General features: G+C 42.5%; 1 non-coding gene across 1 annotated transcript; it reads left to right on the top strand.

The window, feature by feature from the left end:
* The first annotated feature begins 2000 nt into the window (after positions 1 to 2000).
* TRNAQ-UUG (transfer RNA glutamine (anticodon UUG)) lies at positions 2001 to 2076 on the top strand. The gene has a single exon. It is a non-coding gene; the product is annotated as a tRNA-Gln (tRNA).
* The last annotated feature ends 6882 nt before the right edge of the window (positions 2077 to 8958 follow it).

Raw genomic sequence — 8958 nt, 5'->3', positions numbered from 1 at the left:
CACTCATTACTGGGGGACTTGTTGAAATGTTTCTCCGAATTCCAACCTTTAGTGAAATGTTCTCATCCATTTCTAGTGAGGAAAACTTGAATGACTTGCTTCAGCAGAACTCGTATCGACAGCAGTCATTATTGCTTGAATTCCGTAAGTAGGCTGAACATCCAAACTTAAAACTTTTCTTAATGTTTACTTATTTTGGGGGCGAAGGGGTGTGGTGCAGAGAGAGAGGGAGACACAGAACCCGAAGCAGGCTCCAGGCTCTGAGCCGTCAGCACAGTTGGGCCCCTGAACCTCCAAACTTCAAAAATTTAATGTAGGGATTCCTGCCTGGGTGAGTCACGTTAGGCTGAGCATCAGACTTGGGCTGAGGTTACTTATGATCTGGTGGTTCCTGAGTTCCAGCCCTGCATTGGGCTCTGTGCTGTCAGCCAGTGGGGGGTGGGGGAGCCTGCCTCAGATCCTCTGTATCCACTCTCTCCTCTCTCGGCCCCTCCCCTGCTTGCTATCGCCCGCTCTCTCTTTCTCTCTCTCTCAAAAATACATATTAAAAAAAAATTAAAGCAAAGTTTCAACCCCGGCCAATATTTTCATGAACTGATAGTAAATAAGATAGAGCAACCGAAGTAAGTCAACAACTCCATTGCAAAAAACTCAGGAAAGAATTCCAAACAGCTAGATGTGCTAATTATCGTTCTCCGTGGGTGCAGCAGTCCCCACGGGGCGCAGTCTGACACATACACTTTTGTGTTTTTATACTATTTGTTCTGGAAATTCCCTCGGGGACAAAACGCATCGGGTCTTTGTTTAATTCTTTGTAACAACTGGTCCAAATGCTAGGTAGGTACTAAGTTTTTCTGGAAGGTGATCAGTTGGATAGTAGATAATAAATATGGTTTTTGACCTCCAGACAGTGCACAAAATAAACTCATGTCTGATCTTTATTTATCAAATGTCGTCGCCACAGTCGATGTGATAACCACACCTAAAAATGAAACACACCTGCTCATACCAAATGGCTACATTGCTTCTGGGTGCAAACAAAGACTGAGAACCCGGGTTGTGAAGTGCACGAGCTGAGAAGCCTCTGTTCCTCCATTTGTTAAGCAAGCATGTGTGGTAGACAGAACGATGGCTCCTCCAGGATGTCCACTTCCTCATCCCCAAAACCCGTGAATACGCTACCTCACACGGCAAACAGGACTTTGCAGTTGTGACTAAGGATCTTGAGATGGGGAGGTTATCCACGTGGGTGCAATGTGATTGCAGTGGTCCTTACACGGGAAACGGGGAGGCAGGAAACTGAAAGGTGTTACAGCAGAAGCAGAGGTCAGAGTGAGGCAGGGGCCTCTAACCAAGGAAAGCGAGTGTTCTCTAGAAGCTGGAAAGCGCAGGGACGTGGCTTCTCCCCTGGAGTCTCCAGAAGGAACATATCCCTGCAGACCCATTTTCGATTTCTGGTCTTCAGAACTGTGAGAGAATACACTTTTGTTGCTTTAAGCCACTAAAATTCTAGTTATTTGTTACAACACTAAGAGTAAACTCATACAGTGCTTTCGTTAATGCCTTCCTTATAGGGTTGTGCACTAAAGGATTAAATGAAAGCAGTTATGGGAAGACTCAGCACAGTGCCTGATATATAGAAAATAAATATAGAAATAAATATAGAAATATAGAAAGAAATGAATATAGAATAAATGCGGTCTACACAGCATCACCCATAACCCCACTGAGTTCTTCCAGAGCTCCCCGCAAAACATAAGGAGAAAAGACCAAGTATTTGAGAGCAGAGAGAGGAAGCTAGTATTTATTGAGCTAGGTCGGCACTTTACACACTGCAATGCCCACAAGCCTGGGAGGTGGGAGAGCTTAAGTAAACTGCCCACTATCATGCAGCTAATAAGATGGTAAGTCCTGATTCAAATCCCAGTCTCTCTGAATTAAAAGCCCATGATTTTTCTAGCATTCCTTTAGACTTTATAATAGGAAAAAAAAGGGGGGGCGCCTGGGTGGCTCAGTTGGTTAAGCGTCTGACTTTGGCTCAGGTCATGATCGTGGGTTTGAGCCCCACGTTGGGCTCTGTGCTGACAGTGCAGGGCCTGGACTCTGCTTCGGATTCTTTGTCTCCCTCTCTCTCTCTGCCCCTCCCCTACTTGTGCTCAGTCTCGGTCTTTCTCTCTCAAAAATAAATAAACATTAAAAAAATTTTTCAAAAAAAGAAAAAGTGATACTTCTATCTTGAAACACTTGTTTGTGTAAAGAAGACATTTTAACATACCTTCATTCTCAAATAATTATTTACTACTCATTTTGTATGGAATCCTGTCCTAAGTTCATAATGCTATGGTGACTGTGACTTTGGCAGCTCTGCGGGGCAAACAAGGGCTGTAGCGGCCATAGTAATAATAATTCGTTCATTATATTTGTAAAGCACTTTTACAACTTAAAAAGGACTTTCAAAAATAGATCCTTTCAAGAGTCTCATGATTTCTAAAAGGCAAGTTTTACTATTTCCTTTTGATAAGAACTCTGAGGATGACAGGCTGCTTTGCCCCAGGCACATGTCTAAATGACATGCCAGAAACACGTCTCCTGATTGAAAATTTCATGCCATGTCCATTACACTGGTCTCTGGGAGTGTCCTTCCCCCCACGGTCTGAAAAGTGACTTGCAAACTCTCTCCAGCAGAGTGCCTCAGCTGTGGTCAGCTGGCAATCATGCATTTAGGCAACGAGTCCGGAAACAGTGTGCTAAGCTCTGGAGTTATTTTGAGGTCAAAAGCCAGATCTTTTTATGCTGCACATTAAGCTTCCACAGAAGGAACTGGAGATTACTTCTATGGGGTTTGGAGTCAAGTTTTGCTAAAGGTCATTGTATCTTAGAGCTTGCTTGAAACCCTGTATTCTGTGCAATAGCTGCAAATTCTTCACATAATTGTGGTAGGTTCTTCTATTTTATTTTTAGTTGCAGCGGTGTAGAAAAGAATAACCAATATTTCTCTTTGAAGTTTTCCTGTACAAACATAGTAGTCTCTCTTCTCTCTCCAAGTTTGGTAGCCTGTATTCATTTGTTTCCAGGAATTTTTCTTTATACAATATAAATTCATTCCCACAGATGTGAGATAATTACACTTTAGGCAACCCCCTTCCTTTGTAATTATTTACCAGTTCTCTATCCTTTTCTCAGGATGTACATAATTAGTCAAATGAATACACTTAATACTCCCCTCATTTTCATATAAGCTTACATGCTGTTTTAAATGTGCAAAAATTGGGCGCCTGGGTGACTCAGATGGTTAAGTGTCCAACGTTGGCTCAAGTCATGATCTCACTGTTCGTGGGTTCGAGCCCCGCGTCGGGCTCTGTGCTGACAGCCAGCTCAGAGCCTGGAGCCTGTTTCAGATTCTGCGTCTCCCTCTCTCTCTGACCCTCCCCTTCTCACGCTGTCTCTTTCTCTCTCTCTCTCAGAAATAANCCTGCCCCCATCGTTTACCAGCTATACCACAGTCTGTGGCGTGCTGATAACAACTAGTTCCCATAAGAGTTGGGGGAAAGCTTTGATTTGTAGCATTTGCTAATTTCCATGGCATTAATAGTGTCACATGGCCAACTTCAAGCTACCAACATGCAGCCACTGAACATAGAATTAGGAAGATATGCACAAAATTGGCTCTGTGAGCAGGTGTGAGCTGGCCCAGGCATACCACTTTCATTATGTGTTCTTCCTTTATCAAACCTCTGGCTTTAATATCACTCACACACCAAATACCACAACATCCAGCTCTTCATTGGTCATTTCCACTTGGAAGCCCTACNGGGCTCGAACCCATGAACCATGAGATCATGACCTAAGCGAAAGTCGGACGCTTAACCGACTAAGCCACCCAGGCGCCCCTGGGGACAGTTTTTAAATCATCTTTTCTAATCTGATAGGATGACTTGCATCCATAAGGATCACATCAGTAAGTCAGTTAACCTTCTGGAAACTTTACTGAAGTAAGAAAGCCTCATTTTGGAGAGATCTCTGCTGCTGCCTGAGGGCTATATGATCTACTTATGGTGTTTCCTTAAATAATCAAAGGTCTCTTATGTTTACCCCTAATGTGCAAGGCAGAAAGATTTTTGGAGAGAAGGAAAGTGAATGCCCAGTTTCCATACAGAAAGCCCAGTCGCAGGGGCACACGCGGTGCCCCTGGGAAGAAAATGTTTATAATTGCCGGGTCCCCCTAAGTGGGACCGACATCAGTCAGGGAGCACAGGCCGACAGTGCAGCTGGTGGCCTCCCAGCTGTCAGGCGGGTTTCAGGGATCCCAATTCCGTTTGCCTAATTGGGTCCAGCCATTACTTTGGAGGGACTACCTAAGAGCAGCCAGTCCAGCCTGCACAGTTTCTCCACATGACCAGCTGAGTGGCTTTTTTCTCTCCCTTTGAATGACTGAGTGATAACTATAGAAATGTGAGTGAAGAAGACATCCAGTGGTGTTGACAGGTTTTTTGTTTTTGTTTTTTTTTTGGTCTGGGAGGTATGGAAACTGAGGCCCTCTTCCACCATTCCCAATAGATATTCTTGATGCGATTAAAGGGAATGGTGCCCTAACAGTGGTGAGAGCTGTCCGGGGGAGGATATGAGACTCAACAGTTAAATTTCAGACACTTTTAAAGAGTTTGAGAGAGGTTTTGCAAACTCTAGGTACAGCTCTGAAACAGAAAGACCATTAATGCCCGTCCTTTCCCATGCCCTTTGGTTCTTAGGATGTTCCCTCTACTGCCAAAAAATCAACGTGCTCCATTCCAGTAGCTACACATTTGCCTTTATCCAATCATCCTCTACTTGTATTTCTCTTTTTACTTTTGTTTTTAAAAATGTTTTAGTTCATTTTTTAGAAAGAGACAGAGCATGAGCAGGGTAGGGGCAGAGAGAGGCGGGGACACAGAATCCGAAGCAGGCTCCAGACTCTGATATGTCAGCACAGAGCCCGATGTGGGGCTTGAACTCACGAACCATGAGATCATAACCTGAGCTGAGGTCGGACGCTTAACCAACTGAGCCACCCAAGCAACCCTACTTGTATTTAGACCTTTAATCTAGAAAGGATAGATGCAAGAAGGACAAGAGTATTTTGTTTTTTAAGGCAGTTTAGCAATTTAGCAAAATTGAGAAGGTACAGAGATTTCCCATATTTCTGCTACCCCCACATATGCATAGCCTCCCTCATTACAAGTAAATTTATCAAAACTTACAGAGACCCATTATGTCCCTACTTTGGCCCACATGTCTAATGTTGGGGGACATGATGAGCAGTGCACTCAAACTAAGTGGTCATTAGCCTTACGATCTAAGCCATGTCAATCCAGAGGGGTGGCTTCCACGTTTTTTGTGTAAAGGTAAGATGCTGCTAAGGCCAGGCTGCTTGTAGTCTTGAATACACCATTTGCATTTCATACATGAGGTTTATTGGGCCCCTTTCTACACTGTTAGTCATTGAGTCCATGTTGACCCTCCTCAAAATGAGAAGATCAGGCAGACAGTCCCAAGGCCTTTATAGGTCAGGCATTTAGTTTCTTTAGGAGCCAAATAATTGGTTCTTAGTTGTTTGTAGTCAGAGGGGGAACAGTTCCAAGACCAAAGGGGTGTCTCCACATAGAGGCTGCGTCCCTTTATCAAAGACTCCAGTTGGTGACGTCATCAAAGAGACTATGGCAGAAAGTTGTTATTAGGGTTATGGGGTTCCAAGGGAGCCAGTATGTCTGGCTTCTCTCCACCATGACCTCCTCTGAACTCTATGATCTTTCATAGTAGAAGCATGTGACATATCCATACCGATCACACATCATTCCTGGAAAACACAACAGTACATTGAGTAGCCTATAGGGTTCCACCCAGAATACCACATTAGCTTCTTTTCCCTACCTTAAACCATGCATAAGGCTCTTTAGCTTCATCAAGACCCAATTATGTCTGAATTCTACTTTCTGCCTCCTATTTCCAGGTATGTGAACCAGTAGTTACCTTTTTCATGTAAATTTCCTTGAATTGGGTTTCTATCACTTGCAATTAAGAGTATTGATGAATACAGTAGAAGCTTGTAAGATGTGCTAACAAGTGTGAATTAAATCTTGAAAGCCACGTGTAGATTTTAGTCACATGATTGATACACTCAGCATATTTGGCTTTCTCTGGTTGGTGCTGCTTTAGAAACAGGGACAAAAAAATAGGGAAGCTGGCAGCCATTGACCAAGTCCTGACTGTTCTCGTGCTGTTTGCTGCTGAGATTTGTGATTTGCAGCGACCTGGCTTCCTGAACTGGTTGTGGCTCAGAGTTCTGTTGTCATATGTAATCCGACCATTGTCCATTTTTATACTCAGTCTCTCAGGCCCCTCTTTTGGTCATTCTCTCACTTTTGAGAAGTTAACCAACTCAGTATATGCTTGAGATTCAGATCTTTACCTGATCTCCAAGAGAGAATTGTCCAGTTGTCTCCATAGTCAAGTGTATTGAGAGATTGTCTAGCAAAAGAGTGACCGAGAAGATGCATTTAAAACAGAAAATGCGGTGGACTCATGTCACAACTACTGTGACCACAAGAAGAATGATTACTGTTACCTGTAAGATGGTTCAGCACCATGAACTCCAATTGTCCAGCCCAGGGCAAGAGAACAAATCCCATAGGCCTTGAGGATCAATCTTAGAAAGCCAAGTAGCTTTATTTCTGCAAAGGATGCTTCGTCTTTTTATCTTACTTGCTCTATTGGTCCAAGTGCAGCAAAAAGTAGCAGCAATAATAGAAATGGCCCCATGTCTAGACAATAGGAAATCTAGAGTTATGCTATTGCCTCTCTCTACTTGTGCCAAAGAGTGTGACTGATCTGTATTCCATCAAGGGCAGAGGTGGTGTTATGAATAACTTTTGCCAGCATCGGTGTATGTTTCTTAGAGGCTTTTTTATTTGTACGGTTCCCATCACTGGAAGCATTGCTCTGATTGTTCACAGAAGCAGCGAGTCTCCAGTAAATTACGGGTAAGCCTTCAGTTCCACTAGTCTTGCTTAAAAGTCAAAAGTCGTTCTTGTTCTGTATACTTTGAATGTGATCACATATTTTTCATCTCTGGAAATTGTAGGATCTTTGTCATCAGTGTTCTGTATTTCATAAATACGTGCTGTGTTCTGGGCCCTCAGTGAGCTCTTCAAATCTGAAAATTATGTCCTCCCACTTGGAGAAATTCCTTGAATTATTTTCCTGGTGATTTCCTTCTGTTTCCTCCATCTCTCTCGAGCTTTTTTTTTTTTTTTTTTTTGGATATTGGATTGCTGGCGTCAGACTTCTTATGTTTTCTACTCTATATTCCAGCTGTTTGTTTTTTGTTTTGCTTTCTAGGAAGTTCACTTGACTTTATATTTCATGGAATGACTTAACATAAATGTATCATTTTAGAGTTATGAGGATCAGAAGTCTAACATGAGTCTTACTGAACTAAAGTCAAGATATCTGGAGGGCTGCGTTCCTTTCTGGGGGCTCTTGGGAAGAATCTTTCTTAACTCATTCAGTTTGTTGGCAGAGTTCAGTTTCATGTGATTGTAGAACGGAGGTCTCCATTTTCTTGATGGCTGTCAGTTAAGTAAGGGCTTTACCTGCATTTCTTGCTTCATGAGTCCTTTCCTTCATCTTCAAAGCCAGCAACAGTAAATGGAGTCCTTCTCATGCTTCTAATTTCTCCTGCACCTTCTTCTATCATGGCATCTCTCAGTCTCCTGTTGGAAAAGTTTCCAGCTATTAAGAGCTCATGTAACTAGACTGGGCCCACCTAACAATACAGGATAAACTCCCCATCCTAAAACCCCTAACCTTAATCACATCTGTAAAGTCCTTTTTGTTTATGTTTAGGTTGTAGACATCTTGGGGAACCCTTATTCTGCCTGCCACGGGAGTTATAATGTCCACTATTATATAATTAATTTCCAAGAACTCTTTGTTTCTGGAACATTCCTTTATATAGCAAATTTTTGTTTCATGTTTGGGATATCTTTACTTCTCTCCCTGAATGTAATAATGATAGTTTTTAAAAAATGCCTTCTTCTCCCTGTATAGTTTGTTTTTCGTAAGCTGCCTCTTTGTTGTGTTTATTTTGGACCCTGTCTTGCATTGGGAAACTATCTGTTGGTTTGTGGCTGCCTGCAATGGGCAATAAGCAGCTGATTGGTTTTTCTGGGTTCCTTGACAAGACTTGTAGGTCCTGGGTTTGAGGGTAAGGTGATCTGGCGTACTTAATATCAACATTTTTTTTTCTTGGATTGGTCAAATTCTTGAGAGATGGATCTTTCAATCCCCGGCTTTCCAGGTATTTGGGTATTCCTACTTTTATAGGCCTGGCTGTCCACATTCTGGGAACCAAGGAAGGGGAAGGTGGGAAATCTTAGCATTCCTGATGGGAACAGCTAACAAATTTCTCTGCTTGCAGTAGTAAATCACCCTCACATGTATTTACTGTTCTTTACCAAGGGATTGTCGAGTTTTCTTCCCCAAAGAAATCACCTCAGTCTTCTATGCAGAGCTGGGGAGGGAATCGAAACCAAATTCCTTCTTAGGTAGACTTTCAACCAATATTCCCATTTTGAACCTCACTTTCTGTATCCACAGATACCTGGTGCCAAGTCCTGAGGGTCTGGAAATTCTGTAGTAGAATTGGGTTCTTCTTAGCTTCCCCCAGTACTAGCTTAGCAACTAGCTTTCTCAGATATGCAAGGCCAATTATCATTATGTAGCCTCTAGAATTCTCTTTGTCCTTGTGGATTTAATCCTTTGTTGTAATTTTAGTAGCCCTGGGAGGAAGCAAGAATAGATGAATGTTCATTCAGATCATTGAATTGTGTATATTAGGGGGGTGAACTTTACCGTAGGAGAATTATATCTCAATAAAATAAATTTCTAAAATGAATGAATGTGTGCAATGTGCCATCTTTA

Source organism: Crocuta crocuta, unplaced genomic scaffold, assembly GCF_008692635.1.
Source record: "Crocuta crocuta isolate KB4526 unplaced genomic scaffold, BGI_CrCroc_1.0 scaffold81, whole genome shotgun sequence".
NCBI classification, from domain to species: domain Eukaryota; kingdom Metazoa; phylum Chordata; class Mammalia; order Carnivora; family Hyaenidae; genus Crocuta; species Crocuta crocuta.
The sequence above is the reverse complement of the archived record's forward strand: the minus strand, read 5'-3'. Positions and strand labels throughout refer to the sequence as shown.